This window comes from Galeopterus variegatus, unplaced genomic scaffold (assembly GCF_000696425.1).
Source record: "Galeopterus variegatus unplaced genomic scaffold, G_variegatus-3.0.2 Scaffold240, whole genome shotgun sequence".
Taxonomy (NCBI): domain Eukaryota; kingdom Metazoa; phylum Chordata; class Mammalia; order Dermoptera; family Cynocephalidae; genus Galeopterus; species Galeopterus variegatus.
Genome location: NW_007726351.1, coordinates 734,778 through 751,083, shown reverse-complemented (window position 1 = coordinate 751,083; position 16,306 = coordinate 734,778). Strand labels below are relative to the sequence as shown.

The 16,306-nt window shown below is 39.3% G+C and overlaps 1 long non-coding RNA gene across 1 annotated transcript in view; it reads right to left on the bottom strand.

Annotated features, from left to right (window-relative positions):
- LOC103585447 overlaps positions 1-16,306 on the bottom strand; it is a 96,322-nt gene that overhangs the window by 64,980 nt on the left and 15,036 nt on the right. Inside the window, exon 2 of the long non-coding RNA XR_550076.1 lies at positions 14,616-14,656. This is a non-coding gene — a long non-coding RNA (uncharacterized LOC103585447). The remainder of the gene's footprint in view (positions 1-14,615; positions 14,657-16,306) is intronic.

The following is a 16,306-nucleotide window of genomic DNA, read 5'->3' as shown; positions in this document are numbered from 1 at the left end:
TGCGGGCGACGCCAAGCCAAGGGTTGCGATCCCCTTACTGGTCACAAAAAGGACAAAAAACAAAAAACAAACAAACAAAAAAAACAGCTTTATTGAGATATAATACAATACCATAAAGTTCACTTTTTTAAAGTATACAATTCAGTGATTTTCAGTTATTCACAGAGTTATGCATCCATCACCACTATCAAATTCCATAACATTTTCATCATCCCCCAAAGAAAACCCATCTCCATTTCCCCCTCCCCACCCTCAGCCCCTGAAACCATTTATCTGCTTTCTGTCTCTATGGACTTATCTATTCTGGATATTTCAGCAAACGGAATCATAGAATATGTGGCCTGTTGTGTCCAGATTCTTTCACTTAGCATAATGTTTTCTTTTCAGGGCTCACCCATATTCTGCATATATCATGCATTATTCTTTTTTATATAATTTTCCATTGAATGGATATACCACAATTTTGTTTATCCATTCATCACTTGATGGACATTTGGGTTGTTTCCTCCAGGTTGCTTAATTATGGTAAGTAATAAAAGAAAGCCTAGGAATCCGAAGGAACTAGACTTCAGCTCAGAATTGAACCTAAACCAGTGATTAAAAAACACAATTACGGTTATATCTGCATTTATACCTGATTCTTATAAAATGTACAACTCCTAGAGGATATTAATGGATACGTCAACTGTGGTAACATGGGATTATGAAAATTTTTTCTTATACTATTAATAAGAAAGGAGGAAGGGAAGTAGAATTAAAATATAATTGAGTAGTGCCCACCAATAGGTGAGCAGACAAACATACTGTGGTATACCAGTATAATAGAATACTACTCAGTGATAAAAGGAGTAAAGTGTTGATGCATATGAGATGGATCTATCACAATGTAATTTTGCTGGGCTGGGGATGGGTAAGAGATTACTGTGGGACATGAGGAAACTTCTGGATGGATATGTTCATTATCTTAATTATGGTGATGGTGGCATGGATGTATGCAGTCAAAATTCATCAAATCACATACTTAAAAAAATTTTAAATTTATTTATTAATATTATATTTTTACATTCTAAGATGCTGTTGCAGAGCATCTGGGGAAGAGGGGGAGAGGGAGGGGGAAGGAAATTGGGTGGGAGGAGTAAGAAGAAGAGGGGGCTTGGTCAAGGCCCATGGCACCCCTCTCATTCTGGCAGGGACAGCAGGGGGGTTCTGGTAGCGGTTCGGTGGTGGTTACTGGGCTGGTTGCAGATGTCGGGGGGACATGGCTGAGACCCTCAGCCCTCCCCACTCTCTGGCTTGGGAGCCCAGGGGGCTTCTGGTCCTTCTAGGTTTTACAGGTGTTTTTTGGCGGTGTTAGACTTTTACTAGTTAATATCAGACTTTGTCTCTTATTTGTGGGTATTTTGTTCTTTCTTTCAGTTCTGTATTGGATTATTCACTGTTCCCACCACTTAGACTCTGCACTGGAACTAATTTGTTGTCCTTTACTTACTTCTTTTTTTTTTTTTTTTTTTCCGTGTCCGGCAACGGATCGCAACCCTCAGTGTCGCACCCGTACTGGACCAGGGACCGGCAACGGGATCGCAAACCTCGGTGCTGCGCCCGCACCTCGCTCAGCCAGTGAGCGGGAACCGGTCTGTATGTGGGATCCGAACCCTCGGCGGGAGCGCCGCCCCACTCCCAAGCGGCGCACTGTAGCAGTGCGCCACCGGGCCGGCCCATCCTTTACTTACTTCTAAAATGGGGGAACTTCCTGTGGGGACCAGCACTTGAGGCCTGTGGTTGAGCTAAATTGCTGCTTTGCTGCTGATTCTCTGGGGAAGGTTTTTTTGTTCAGTTCAGGTCTTAACTGTTGACTTGTATGTACTTCTGAGTCTTGTGAGGTCCAGTACTCCTGGGTTGTGTGGAAACTCTGGTCTGGGCCTGAGTCTTTACAGCAGACTGCACCCCCTGCAGCTCTGTATTCCTGGCCAGTCTCCACTAAGTGGGCCTGTGCTGACTGGGGGGCAGATCAGCTGTCCATGCTGTGTCCCAGTGTTCCCCAGGTGAGCCTGTCTCCCCCACCACTTGAACTCCAAACACTTCCCATGGGATGGGCCATGTGTTGATCACTTGCAATGACTCACTGGCTTCCAAGTGGCTCCTTTTTTCAGTTTCTGTGGCTCCTTGCTCCTATGTGGGTCCACAGGAACCATGTTAGTGGTCTTGCTGGCCTGGGGCTACCAAGGCCCTTTGCTCCCCTTCTCCCTCCAAGCAACTTCATACAAAGGGCACACCTGTGGCTTTTGCCAGCTCATGCTCTGTGCACCCACCAGGGCCAGCCTTGAAGAAGCTGGGGCTCAAAATGGTGGGAGCAGTCCTTTCTTTCACTCATTGTGGCTTCTCCTGACTTCGTGAACTCCATAGATTTTTCCTCCTCTTCCCCTCAGCTCTAGTGGCCCCAGCTTAGCTGCCATTGCTTTTTAATAGTTGTAAATTGGTTGATTTGTGGGAGAGAGTGACACTGGGGACTGTCTATTCCACCATCTTAACCAGCAAATCATTGCTTTAAATGTGTTTTATTGTATGTTAATTATGCCTAAATAAAGCTGTTAAGAAATAATGTTTTTTTTTAAAAAGTGAGTACAGTCGTCCCTCAGTATCTGTGGGGGATTTGTTCCAGGACCTCCCACAGACACCAAACTCTGTGAATGCTCAAGTCTCTGAAATAAAATAGTGTAATATTTGCATATAACCTATGCACATCCTCCCCTATACTTTAAATCATCTCTAGATTACTCTATATTACTCTACATTACCTTATACGAATAAATTCTATGTAAACAGTTGTTATAGTGTATTGTTTAAGGACTAATAACAAAAAAAAGTCTGTACATGTTCAGTACAGATGCAATTCTTTTTGAATATTTTTGATCCACAGTCGGTTGAATCTATAGATGTGGAACCCACAGATACTGAACGCTGACTGTATATCCAAACTTGTCAAATCATATACACTAAATACGTGCAGTTTTTTATGTATCAATTATACCTCAATAAAGTTTTTTTTAAAAGTTTGTATACCCTAAAAAAAGTATTTGAATGACTACTGTATGGAAAACATTGCCTTCATTTTGCATATATGATTTCAATTAATTTTGTAACAAGTCAAATTATTCACATTTTACACGTGAGGAAATTTGAGATTGAGAGAGTTCATTAATTTGCCAGTGTGATCCCAGTCAGTATTCAGCTGAGATCTCTTTTTCTTAACCCCAAAGTCCATGCTGTTTTCTCTATACCACACTGTCTCTCACTGTTCCTATGACAGACCCAGCTCTTCCCAGCATTTTGCAAGGCAGGGAATTTTCTGGTCTACAGAAGAGGTTTATGCTTTAGTGTGGTTTTCCAAATTCATTTTCTTTTGCTTATAATTCATTTTAGGCTGCCACAATACCTCTCCAATTACAGGGATTTATCAGATTCAGTGGATCAGATGAATGGTTAATCTAGATTAGATCAAGGCAAGTAATCCTGGTCCCTGGGTCAAACTGAAAATAAGTCATCTGAGATTAAAAGCAAGCTGGACAAAATAAAAAATTGGCTATTTAACCCACTAGCCAGGCACTGTATTTCTTTGGGATAAAAGTCACTCCTTTGATCATGGGAGGCCCAGGAATGTGAGCTATCTAAAGTTATTCTAAGGTATCCAAATACCTTTTGCAGCAAACTTGAAGTGTAAATTGAGGTTGCCATCCCATCTCTGAGCAGGGCGAGCATGAGGGTGGCTTCCTCACTCTGTGTACCTCCCACAAATCATCCTTCACCACACAGAAAACTGAACTCTGTCCAAATGCTACCAATGTATTTGGATCCATTTGAACATGGGCTATGACCCTGATCAAGTAAAATTAATGAAAAGGTGAAAATTGCTTAAAACAATTTTTTTGGTAAAATAGCAATATTTGGGTGGAGGAGTGTTACTACTTTCATACAAGACTGTTAAAATGAAGTTGACCTCTGTTGGATATCTTCCACTTGCCCCTGCAAATCTATTGTCCATCTTGTTCTACCTGGCTCTGTGCCCCAAGAGACTAACCTGTATGGACTCAGCAGCAGGTTTCCTTGCTCTCTGCCTCCCAATTGTGTTTGGCCAATGTAGGGCATGAGCAGATCAGAGAGGGCGAGGAGAATCAGTTCAGGGTCTTTGTTGCCTGGGATCCCTGGCTGCAGGGTCATTATAATCTGGCTATACCCCTTCCTGGAGCCCAAAGCTCCACTCAGGAGGTCCTCTCTTCACTGCCTTCATCCCTTCAGGCTGAAGGATGGTAAAGGAGCTCTGGAGAACTGCACTCTCCCTTGCGGTTTCCATATACTCTGCCCATATCCTTGCAAATATTCTCTTTATTACGCTCTCCTAAAATTAACCAATTAGTGATGCCCATTGTTTCCAATACACCTGACATTTTCTAAGGGCGGGCTTGAGAGGATGCCTTATTCAGAATATAAACTTATTCCAAGTCTTCAGTTTATATGAAAACACTGGCATTCAGGGGGTTGATACCAAGTCCAGGCAAAGATAACCAGCGGCTAGGTCAGGTGGGCAGTGGAGCAGTCAGACAGCACCGACCACCTCCCGCCAGTGTGCACGGGCGATTCACTGAGGTGAAAGCATATTTGCATGGAACTACGAGAACAGTAGGGGCGGTGGATACATTTCACAGATTCTAAAATGTGAGAAATGTAAAACACTTTCACTGGTTGATAGGTCATGCTTCTTCATGCTTATAAATCATATTTCCATGGTGCTTTCAACCTTTTGGCCTATGGTATTCTACTTAGATCGAGTCTTTAAACCACTTTCTTTGGTTCTATCACATACAAGGAAAGAGATAACATAAACTGCCTAAATGGCAAATCTAAAATTTCAGAGAGGTGCCATCTGTTTCTCCCCATTGAGAGATATTATCATATATAGTGGAAAATGCTATAAAAGAGAAGGGATGCTTCTTGTCTTGTGAATAAACTATAATCTCAAGAAGACTGTGATTATTTAGAGCTTATATTAAAGATATAAATCCGTTAAGGAAAAGATGGCTCCTGATCCTATCTAAGCCCCAAACAACTAACTTCCTATCCTCAGAATCACCTCAACAGTATCATTCCCAAATGCAGTATAACTAAAGTAGCTACTTTAAGGTTGATTTTCTTCAATGATTTATTTTTTGATGAAGTCAAAATGTTATTTAGCATGAATCTGTAAAGCTCTTTGGAGTGAAAAAGCTAAAATATTAAAATATTAATAAATATAACGCTTTATTATTTTTGTTTGGTTTGTACTAGTGTGTGTGTGTATATGTGTTGTGTGCCTGTGTGTGTGTGTGTGTGTGTGTTTATCATAGAATAGGGTAGGAGATAGAAAACAGAAACCCATTGAATTAACCCAAGGCAGCAAGGTAAGATCTATCCTTGTATTCATTATGGGTATGTATTAGAACTTAAGAGTATTTGAAAGGAGATCTCAAAAGAAAATCTGGGGGACTCTGGCAGCTTCCATTTAATTCTGCATAACACCAGATGGCTCTTACAAAGCTCTCACTTCTTATTTTCCAAACGAGTGGTAATTTCATTCTTTCAACATTTCCTAACTCAATGTAACATATCAATGAATAATACCAACTTCCACTTGTGTCACGTTTCACGATGTGCTTTTCTATTCATTATCTCAGCCGATGCTTACTGTAGTTCAGATATAGTCAGGGCAAATATTATAACCCACATCTTATAGATGAGGAAACTAAGTCCTGGATATATCAGTCAGGACTCTTTTAGTAGTAATTTGAATTAGCTCAGGCAAAGAATGGAAATGTATTGGCTCACACTGACTGGATTAGAGGGCTCCAGTTGTTACAGGGTCTCTCTCTCTCTCTCTCTCTCTCTCTCTGCTTCGCCTCTGGGCACTGAACTTCATTTACTCAGCATACTGAAATATAGCCTTACACAATTCTTACTGCCTTGAGACCAGAAGGGATGGGGTCTCTCCTCCCTCAACTTGAGGTGGAAAATTCCAGAGGAAAAACTTGCCCCTTGTGGTCTCATGCTGACTCTTTGAACCAACCTCTGTGGTCTGGGGATAAATTACTATCGCTTCCTCAGCTTGGGTCAAGTCCCCACTCCTGTGGCCAGTATTACCCAAACAAACAAACAGAATGGGAATAGAAGAGCCACTGAGGAAATGGTGAGAGCCAGCCACCCTGGTTTGTGTACTGCTGTAAATAACTTGCCCAAGGGACAGAATCAGAAGCGTGCATAGCCAGACCTTCAGACTGCACCCATCCCCTTTACTATGCAGCCTTTTGCTGCAGGAGTCACAAAGGTGTTACTGTGATTCTCTTCTCCTCACAGTTACCAATGTGGTGTGGTTCAAGACTAAAACTTGGAAAAGACTTGGATTCTAGTCCTGATTCTGTCACTGGTCAACTGCGTGAACATGGGCAAGTTACTTAACCTCTGGGAACCACAGCTTCCTCCTTTGTAAAATAAAGTAAACAAGTTGTGCATCACTGGGTTAGCAAAAGGATAAAGAGAGATGATGTACTCCAGATAACTCTGAAAACCATAGAAGAACTACATTAAGGTTTATTACCTAAGTTCCATATATATATATATGTTATGGAGGCTAAAATTACACATTAGCATTCTTCAGTGGTAGTTCTAGCTACCACCAGCCTTCTCTGTTAGCATCACTTTGGTTCTGACATTTGTAATCTTTCAGTTTTAAAAGGCACATTTCAAAAAGAAACATCAAATTTTATCTCAAAATTAAAAGACTTAGCTCGGAAGAGAAGCTTGTGAACAGATGGTTCAATGGCACTTATAGTCACCTTTTCAGTACAGATTAACCAGGAGATGGGAAATTTCTGGAAGACACCCAAGAAACTATTAACAGTGACTGCCTCCAGGGACTGGGGCTAGAAGTTAGTGGGAAAGCTTTATTTTTCATTTACGCCAGTCTCTACTACTTGAATATTTAAAATCTTTCATGCATATTCCTTTCATGATTAAAACAAATCTAATTCAAAAAATTAAAAGCATGGTTATCACAGAAAAGGAATACAGTATATACCTAGTATAGTGTCTGACACATAAAAAGCTTTTTTTTTTTTTTTTTTAAAAAGATGACCGGTAAGGGGATCTTAACCCTTGACTTGGTGTTGTCAGCACCACGCTCTCCCGAGTGAGCCACAGGGCCAGCCCAATAAAAAGCTTTTGGTAAGTTGTTGCTTATTGATCAAATGAGGTATTTCTAGTTACCATCTATTTAGCAAAGTAAAATCAACTTCACTAGAATAAAACCTAGTTTTCATTTCAGTGAATGTACATTTTTCCACGATTCATATTGTGAGGAATGCTCACTACCACCTGCTGAGGACATAGTTTTAAATGCTTACACATTTACACACCGAAAATGGAAGCTACCTTCTTCATTTCCAATTATAAAACGCAGTGCATGTGGCTACCTCTCACCTCTATTACTGCTCTTCTTGTAAACACACTTCCATATTAACACCAGAGGATGCTGGACTTCTAGGAACCATACCATGTTACAGCTGGGAGTTTGCATGTTATTTTCTAAGAAAGTAAAGGTTACATGGAGGCATATGCCAAAGCTAAAAGAGATTTAAATAGTATTTTTTTAAAATGATGCAATAGCTATGAAGTTTGGATGCTGTGCACTGGTTAAATGCTGTACTGGTTGCCTAGTTACATCTCTGTAGAAAGGTTGAAACGGTTGTCTCTCAATCTAGAAGCAATTTAAAGCCTTAAACTTTCATAATTAAACCAAGGATTGCTTGTGAATTCCTATGAAGTCATCTCTTGAAACAAGTCCCTTTCGAGTGATGGCCCTTAGGGATGTCTGGGAAGATATTTAAATAAAAGAATTTTCTACATATGAAATTGGTAACTTGCACACATTTTATTAAAGTTATCACACCTGGACTCTTTACATTTTTATAATTTCCAATTGCAATCTGCTACTATAGGCTGTTTAAAAACTTTCCAACTTAGCTGATAGAACTTCTATCTCATGAGTGGAAGAAAGTCCAGTGTTTTGTTAAACTTAAAAAAAATTTTTTTATTATGATCAACTTTGCAAAGTATAGTCCAGCCTGTAATCTAGTAACAAAAACTACACATTTTAAGAATAAACAACTAGTCTCAGAGATGTTACTCTTTTGTCCCTTCTAGAGTTTCCTCATTAGTTCTGCCTTGCAGACACTTTTAAGTCCAAATATATTCTCCCACTAATGGAACAGAATAGAACAATTTTGGTCTAGAAATTCAACATGCATGCATTAAAAGGATGCAAACTTCTTCCAGAATTAAGGTAGGAAGAAGCAGTCTTTTTTAATTTTTTTTTTCCTCTTTACGTTCAATCAACGTGGTGTTCTTAATTGAGCTAAAATTCACATAATGTAAAATTAACCTTAACCATACCGAAATACACAATTTGAAGACATTTAGTAACTTCACAATTTTATGCAACGATGACCTCTACCTAGTTCCAAGACATTTCTATCACCCAAAAAGGAAACCCCATACTCAGAGAAGTAGTCATTTTGATCTCCTATTTACACTTACTCTCTAATTTCTCTTTGGAAAAGAATAAAAGAACCTGGCTTTATATTACAGCATAAGGATTTGATCTGCTTTCATTTCTTCTGGAATTTGTTGATTCACAAAAATCAGTAGAGGTTTCAAGCTGAAATGAAACTAATCTCAGCAAAATGAAACGAGAAGTCCTAAAAGGAAGGAACCCAAAAAAGAGATTGAGGACAGAATAAAAGTAATTCACAAATCTGTCCGGGACTTATCCTTGTCAGAAACCCAAATCCCACTTCAATGATTGACAGTGCTAAATCTTTTTTTGGAAGAAAAAAAAATTGAAAGAGAATTCCTTGGATCTACCAACTAGAACAGTTTGGAAGATGGGAAACTATTAAATCCACACCCCCCCCCCTCCAAAAGACTGCCAGTTCCTAAAAGTCAAATACCTATTAGGGGAAAGCTAATTTATTGCTCTTTCAAGTACATTTACAGTTTTCTTTGTTTAGTCCCAATGGTTTAGAGAATTAAAATCTCCAAATAAAAGCCAAGAAATGTGCGGGATGAGTCCCTAGGACCTTCAGTGTCCTCAGTTTCTCAGTCTGACTTTTGCTATGGTGATGTGGGGCAGTTGCTATAGAAGAAGGGAGGAAAGGCTGAGCAAGCAACTTTACTCAGATGCAGCAACTTGACTTCAGGGTAAGTAGCTCATGTTCCTACTGCTGGGAGGTCAGGAAGCACCAAGTTCATAGAGCTAGACAGAACTCCAAGATATTATCCACTCCAATCCCCTCCCCTCAGGCATTCAAGATAGTCTTCCTAATACTTATCTCTTCCTGAACAGTCTATGCTGTCTCTTAGGGGAGGAAAATTCAATTCTGTTATACAATAGGTAGCATTAGAGCTAAGAGAGCTCTGTGCTGCATTGACAAACCTGGAGTTTTATAACTTCTGCACATGTTGACGTGCTGAAAAAGATTCAGCAAGGTCCTGTGATCACCTCGGTAACAAAGTTATGAAAGCTTTGGCCATCACAGGCAACATGCAGGAGCATGTTGGTAGCACTGGAGAACTGAAAATGCAGCCCGTGTCTTGTGATTTCATAAATGTTGCTAGTTCTTCTTAGCTCTAAATCTTAGGCTTTTCTTTTTCTTTTTCTTTCTTTCTTTTTTCTAAGTTGGTTTGGACAAACATGTATATACCAGTATGGATAGAGATTTACCAAAAGAGTTGGATTCATCCCCATTTTCACTTCAAACCCTAGGGGTTGTCTTCATTACTGTCTTCATTCGAAATCTACATCTTAAGTTCATCAACATGACAGCTACTTTCTATTGAAGCCATTTGTTAGACATCTGGGGTGACCAACTCTCCTGATTTGTCAAGGATTCTCCCAGTTTTAATACTGAAAGTGCTGTGTCCCACGAAATCCTTCAGTCTTGGGCGAATCAGGAAAGTGTGTTGCCCTAGGTTTGAACTTCAGATCTGCATTACTGAAGTGTCTAGAAGTGGATAAAAAGGGGACTTGCCACAAAAATAGCTGAAAAATTTAAAACCTCCACCCAAAATTTCCAGCCACATTCCTCTCTGAAGACAGTTTTCAAAAAATAATGCAGTGATCCATTTCATTCACCAGGCAAGATGTAGTTTCTCACCTTGTGGGAATGGCCTACGTAATGTATGCAGTAAATTAAACCACACCTAGAAATTGGCTTTCATAAAACCACTACAGTGAGGTTCTGTCTCTGAAGACAGTTTTCAAAAAATAATGCAGTGATCCATTTCATTCACCAGGCAAGATGTAATTTCTCACCTTGTGGGAATGGCCTACGTAATGTATGCAGTAAATTAAACCACACCTAGAAATTGGCTTTCATAAAACCACTACAGTGAGGTTCTGAAATATGATGTTATTTTTCTTTCCAATGTTCACATTTTAGAGCCTAATAAATAACACATAATATGGCAGGCAGACATAACAGCATAAAATAGAAACTTCATATTTCTTTGCTTCTATTCAAAGATCTTGGAACCTGAAAACTGTAAGCAAACTCTCCAGAGTTGGAGAAATGCCCAAAGCAGTACAGTCTCCAGAGGGCACACCTACAGTACCAGAAAGTCTGGCCAAGAAAGGGGCCATTGGACTTCAACCTGTCCATTTGATGCAATGCCAAATACTCCAGGAAAACCAAAAGCCTTCATTCAGTATCTAGACCTACAAAAAGGGAAATGCAGTCAAGATAAGAACTTGCTTCATCAACTTGGGAACCCTAAACCTTCTCAATCCTATATGATTAAATGTTAGCAGATACTATCTCTGCTACCTGAAACATATCTACCCTCCCGAAGAATTAATTTCTTTTACTTTGTAGTAGGCAGAATAATAGCCCCTAACTATGTCTATGTCCTAATTCCTGCAACCTATGAATATGTAACCTTACATGGATAAAGGGACTTTGCAGATGTGATAAAATCAAGGACCTTGTAATAGGGAGGGTATCCAGGTGTGTCCAATATTTTTATCACATGGGCCCTTAAAATAGAAAACCTTTCCTGGCTGAGTTTCAAATTAGAAGATGTTGATGGCTTTGAGGATGGAGGAAGGAGCCCTTTAGAAGCTATAAAAGGCAAGGAAATGAATTCTCCCCTACAACCTCCAGAAAGGAATGCAGCCTTGTTGATATTCTGTTTTTATCCCAGTTAGATCCCTACAGAACTGTAAGATAATAAGTTTGTACTGTTTAAACCACTATTTGTAATAATTTGTTACAGCAGCAATAGGAAACTAATACATCCTTCATCTCTGCTGCTGTGCAATTTGCATGATGTCTTAACAGTATTTTGCTTCAAACTTCAATATTTGATCACTTCTTACTTGGTGTTTAATTTGCTTCTCTGTATAGACTTAAAAAAATACTTAATACAAGGCCAAATAACCTCAAAATCCCTCTGACAGTACAGAACAATACTTCCTTTTACTTGCCTACTTGGTTTAGTTTCTTTCTTTAGTTTGTTAGCACAGAGACTGCTTACATAAGGAAGGAACCACCGAGTATAACTGAAACCAATAATTTTGCATGAAGGAAAAACACTTTTAGGTGACAGTGGGAAGTGCCAAATAATCTCTTGAACGTTGTGTGCTAAGATGCAGTAGTTCTCAGTGTCTCCCTAGGGCGCTCTGGATGTCACAATGACTTGAAGGTGCCACTAGCCTTTTGTGAACCAAGGAGAGGGATACCAAAAATCACAATGAAGAATTGTCCCATTCAATGTGCCAACAACCCCCATTGAGAAACTCTGCTTAGATTAATTTAAAAATTTTAAGTACATGTATTAGCTTAAAAGAAATCAACACAAACATCAGACAAAAAACATCAGATACTTATAAAACAGTCCTCATTTTTAGTGATATTTGGTAGAATGTAGGGATGTCTCAGTCCTTACCTGAAAGATGTTAGGTATTTAAACCCAAAAGAAGCTGGTTATAGAATAGCAAAAGCTACATATGGTCCCAAAAGCAAACACACAGAAAGGGCTTTCTTCTAATAAGCTCTAGACCAGAAATTCTCAATGCTGGCTGCACGTTAAAATCACCTGGGGAGCTTTTTGAAACTACCGATGCTAAGGAACATCCCCCAGAGATTCCGATTCAAACAGTCTAGTTTAAGAGTCTTTGTGTCAGTGTTTTGAAACTCTTCCCTGGACATTCTGACTTGCAGCCAGGCCTGAGAGCCACGGCTGTGCCCAGTAGTGAGCTCCCTACTGGACATGCCACGTGGAGGTGGCCACTCCACAGATGTGAACCAGTTCTTCTCTGTACCTGTAACCCAGTTATCCCCACCCATCTAGCCTTCCAAAAGAGAAATCTGGGGGTTATTCTACATCTCTTTCTCTCCTTCTCACCTTTAATCAGCAATTCCGTGAGCTCTCCCAAATCCAGCCCATCATTTCCAGACCCAAGACCTCCATTGGTGTCCCTTCCATTAGTCTTTCTCCATTTCTTTATCTTTCATCCTGCTGCCTAAGGTATTATCCTTTTTTAAAAAAAAAAAAAAATCTGATTATACACCCTTTTCTGCCTCTCCACCCAGCGGACAGAATCCAAACTCTTGAGCAGGCAGTTAGGGTCTCTCCCAAGCTTCATTGGCCTGCTTCTCAAGCCGCATCTCTTCAGTCTGCTACTTTCTGATCACACCCTGGCTGCTTTGCATTTCTAAAGGTTTTCAGAATACCGGACCCTTGGGGGCCTCCGTGTACTTTAACACGCATTTCCTAATTCCCAGAATACCTTTTCCCTGTGTCTCTGACTGATGGCCCTTCATGTCACAGCTCTAATGCCCCTTTGCCCATCAAGCTTCTCACCAAACTCCTCACCAAGTTAGTCCTCTCCTCCAACATCCAGAACACACTGCTCGTGCCTTACCAGCCCTGACCATAGGGATTTCCTTCTTTACAGGGTTTTCTCCTCCATGAGACTGAGCAACTCTGGGGCAAGGCTGTGTTTTTTTCATCTTTACATCCTAACATTCATTCTTTTGTTTATTCATTCAACAGGTTTTTTTTAAATGTATTAATGCCAGACACCTTGCTAGATGCTGGAGGCAAAATGGGTAGCAAGTTAGACATTATTCCTGCTCTCTCAGAGCCTATCTTCTTGAAATGGAGGTGGATCACTGGACGGACATTTATGATAAAACAGGAAGTTACGTTAGAGGCTTGAGAGAAGTTTTATTTTGTTTTGTGTTTTTCTATTCCTAGTATATTAAAAAGTGAAGAAATGTCAAAAAAACATGTTTCAAAAATTGTGACATATTCTAAATATTTACATTTAACAATTAAAGTTGTATGCTGAGTGTCGTCTTTTCATTCTGTCAGTGTATCTCTGACAGATAACCTCATCTGGAGATCTCAAAAGTCTAAATTTGAGGTCCTCATAAACGTGAGTGAGCAGAAGAAAATTGACCCTCTTATCCTAAGGAAGGTCTGATACCTAGTAAATGCTAAATAAATATTTGTGGAATGAATAAGTGGATGAATGACTTGCTTCAATAAACTAAGTCAAGTTATAAGTAGGTTTTATTTTTTATTAGCATTTTGCTATAGCAACTAAACAATGACATAAACAGTTAAAAATCCAACAATCAAATTCAAGCTGCCATATAATCCAATGGGGAAAGAGGAGAAATGAGAGAGGGTTCAAATGAAACGATACTAGCCATCATAAAGAAGTTAAATTTAAAAACTGGGAAAAACCAAATTCATTGACTAGAGGAAACTACATCTTGGTTGGAGCAGGCAACCACATTATCACCTGTCTCAGGATTATGGTGAACCTTCTAGTCTACAACGAGACTCATATGGGTTTAGCTAGTTTCAGAGGCTAAGTGAGCTTCATCAAGAAGAATCCCCAACAGCATGAGATTGTTGTTGTTGCTTCTGGAAACTACATCTTGGTTGGAGCAGGCAACCACATTATCACCTGTCTCAGGATTATGGTGAACGTTCTAGTCTACAACGAGACTCATATGGCTTTAGCTAGTTTCAGAGGCTAAGTGAGCTTCATCAAGAAGAATCCCCAACAGCATGAGATTGTTGTTGTTGCTTCTGGAAAAGCCCTTACAATCTCCACGGCCAAACTACTAAGAACAGGGTTTACCCATCTCCAATCTAGTCGACTTTGAGATTCTGTCTTGCACAGAATATGTCCTCAATATCTGCAACCCATTAATCATATTTGGTGCTATAGGGATACATTTTGTTAAGATAGCAACCTCAAAAGCTCTTCAACTCAGATTTTTAGAAGAAAATGGGAAAATCTGTGTGAAAATTTGATCTTAATTATTATTAAAGAGAGCCGTTTTTTCTTTAAATCCTGAAGTCATGTTAATATTGATAAAGACTTTCTGGATATTTCCTTTCAATAAAACATCACATGCTTAAATGCTTTCATCTATAGGACCATTTTTTTTCCCCTCTTGAAGATTTGGTTAGATTCAAGAGGATTCTAGAAGAAAATATTTTTGAATTCTTACCTCTCGAGTTCCCAAAGCCTGAGGCTCACTGGCAGATCCGGCTGTTGAGAAAGCATAGAGGAAAATGAAATTTTGTTTTTTAAAAAAGAGAAATAACATGATACATAAGAGCTGAGTGAGTAGAATAAATGCTTCTGTAACTAGGGTTGGTGGTAATGGCAGTATAGTTTTAAGGGCAGGAAGTCTTACAGGTTTATACTTCAGAGCCTAGAAACAAACACTTTATGACTTTTTGTCTTTTAAGAAACAGACTTGTGAAATAATAGTCCCTTTCTTCATGAAATTCCTTCATCTGCAAGAAAATGTGAAATCACAAAGTCCACTTGGTAACCTAGGGGAAGCAGAGTTCTTAGTGACAGAGGCTGTGTACCAGCAGGATGAATGAGAACAAACTTTGCTCCTGACCTAACCTGATTTGCTCCTAACAGGACCAAAGCGGCAGAGACAGAACACACTCTTGCTCCAGGTGTTAGGGACAGAGTTGGAGCCATATTGTTCGTGTGTATCTGGCCCTTTTAGAGGGTAGATAGGGACAAGTTAGTGGCTGTCAAAGTATCTGTAGCATCCAACGCTCCCACTAGCTGTTTAGAAGTAGAAAGACATCTATAACCTTAGCCATTAATGACTTCTGTAATGTTGGCCAGAAGTTGGCCTAATTTTGCCTAGTGCCCAGTGTGGTTCATATCTGAGAAAACTCCTATGTAGAGGAGCTTCTTTAGTCCTCAAAAGCTATAAAGCACCCAGCTCAAAGGGAGCTGCCAAAGCCTCAGGGAGAGTTTTACCATTCCTATTTTGTTGTTTTTCAGAACAAAGAAGTACCTCACATCTAGAGTATTATTATAGAGGGTGGAAATCAATTTCACTTTGGATCCTAGGACCAAATGAACATCAGTGTCTCTAGAGATCTCACGTTGCTTAAGCTGGTGTGTGTGCTGCAATCTCGACCCAACCAATTAAATTCCCAGACTACCATAAGGGGTCATATGTTTTTAAATGAGTCAAAGTTATTAGAAAACCATTATCTCATGATTAATGACCGCAAAGGGAAAAAAGAAAAAACAAGCCAAGGGCAAAAAACAATCTATTTTCAGAGAATGAACCCTAGGGATACCAATGACTAAGTGGGACTTGCAAAATAAGCCTGCTCAAGGGTGCTCCATGTCTAGCACGCTCATACATTATTGTTGATAGTGGAAATTTGCACAACCTCTCTGGAAAGCACTTTGGTGCTGTTTATCAAGAGACTCAAATATGCTCTCAATCATTGTTCTCTTGTAGCCACCCTTTGACTTTAACCAAAAAACGGAAATTTGCACAACCTCTCTGGAAAGCACTTTGGTGCTGTTTATCAAGAGACTCAAATATGTTCTCAATCATTGTTCTCTTGTAGCCACCCTTTGACTTTAACCAAAAAACAGTCCAAAATGTAAATGAAGAATTACTATCAAGGTATTAAAAATAGCCTAAATATCAATAATACAACCTATTAAGTAAAACAGAAAGTACACATGATAGAACTTTAAAATAATGAATACAAAACATTTAAATGATGAGGAAAATGCATAAGATACAAAGTGAAAAGAAAAATGTTATATATAGTGTGACATACACTAATTTCCTAATACATATTTATATATACAAGATATTTTTCTGACATATATTCTATAATATTTTTATATATTTTTCTAACA